At 43.9% G+C, this 1,771-nt stretch overlaps 1 non-coding gene across 1 annotated transcript; it reads left to right on the forward strand.

Moving 5' to 3' along the window:
- The first annotated feature begins 256 nt into the window (after positions 1 to 256).
- TRNAS-GCU lies at positions 257 to 338 on the forward strand. The gene has a single exon. It is a non-coding gene; the product is annotated as a tRNA-Ser (tRNA).
- Positions 339 to 1,771: the final 1,433 nt, after the last annotated feature.

Here is a 1,771-nt window from a genome sequence, read left to right on the forward strand (position 1 = left end):
GAGCCCCGACCCCCACCCCGGCCGGGGGCTGCGGTCGCCGCTCGACCCCTGTCCTGAGTCCTGGGAGAGCGGAGCCTGCCTTCTCCCCATCGCGAGGTTTCCAGTCCAGTGCTTGGTCCACTCGTGTGGGAGCCGGCCATCCCCATGTGCCCCGGACGTCCCCGAGCCGTCTCCTCCTTGGCCTCCCCCCCAGGGCAGCCGGGAGTTCCCGAGGGTAAGCTCTGGAATAAGGTACTTAGAAGCGCAGCAGTGCCGTGACGAGGTGGCCGAGTGGTTAAGGCGATGGACTGCTAATCCATTGTGCTCTGCACGCGTGGGTTCGAATCCCACCCTCGTCGGTCAGGTATTTTAGTAGGGAGGAGGGGAAAGGAATCTTCCAATTTAAGCCTATTTGCCAAAAAAAGGTTGACTTCGCGGCTCCCTCCCTTTCCTACTTTCGGACTCTCCCTGCGGTAAACTGGATTCTCCCCTTCATGGTTGGTCGGGTGCTGAGTGTCTTTGTGGGTACTTCTTTGTGAGGAATCAAGTGCCGGCTGGTGTGCATCTTTTCTGGTTCCTGCGAAAGGAGGGGGTGGAGCGGGGGAAGGAGGAGAGAAAGTGAGAGGTAGGTGAGGTTGAGAAAATCTTGAAATCACAGATACTGCCCTTTATTAACACGCGGAGGCTATATTATTCTACCTCTGATATGTAGATCAGCAATTCACCTGCAACTAATATTTACTGATAGTGGGAGGAAAAATCAATCGGAATATCTATTTATTGACCTATCATTGACCTGTAGATAAATATATTCATTGTGGTAGTCAAATAATCAAACGCCATTGTCGGAAGGACTTCCCTTTTCCCCCTTTGCTCTACAAAATCACCTTTGCCATTTACATCTAATGTCCATGTATGTGTGGTGTTTTTCAGGTTCCTACTCATCTGCCTAGTTTACACTACTGTCTCATTTACTATAACTGTGATGTCTTGACCCCTTGTTCCTACTCAGGATTGGCCTCTTCTCAATTGCCTTTTTGTATTTCCATATACATTTTAGAATCATTTTGTAAATTTCTGCCCCCCCCAAAAAGGGAAGGCTGATGTAATTTTGGATAATATTGTTTGAATCTGTAGATCAATTTGAATATAATAGACATCTTTAGTTATTGAATCTGACAATGCATATTATACCCTTCAATTATTTATGTCTTCTGTATCTCAATAGTGTCTTATATGATTTTTCTATGTGGAAATATAGCCCATGTTTTACTAGATATATTTTAGATATTTCTATCTAAATATCTAAATTATGCTATTAAATATGGTATATATAAACTTGCTATTACATATGCTATTATTTTTGAAATTGTATTGTTTATTAATTTATTTAAATCCAATTTATTTTTATATACTCGTCATAGAAAGGCTGATATTAGTTCATCATGTGGATGCAATTTTTTGGAGAAGCAGGCCCGCTATCAGAACTGTTATATTGGGAAAAGCTGACCCCACATCAGGGGATGAGGGTACGCATGTGTAGAGACCATCAGGGTGCAGGGAAAGCTCAGTCTGCAACGAGTATGCTCTCCCATGCTAACAGGACCGAGAGGGGCCTAACCCAGACACTCCACCACCAAACCAGTGCACACAATTCTAGGGAAAGAAATAGTGGGGTGAGAGAAGTTGAAACTGAAATGGGACATTTATATTTGAGAGAAAAAATATTCTACTGAAAGGCACTCTTAATAAGCTTGTGAACATTCTGGACAGGAGTTAACCCTTAGTTAAT

Source organism: Zalophus californianus, chromosome 7, assembly GCF_009762305.2.
Source record: "Zalophus californianus isolate mZalCal1 chromosome 7, mZalCal1.pri.v2, whole genome shotgun sequence".
Taxonomy (NCBI): Eukaryota; Metazoa; Chordata; class Mammalia; order Carnivora; family Otariidae; genus Zalophus; species Zalophus californianus.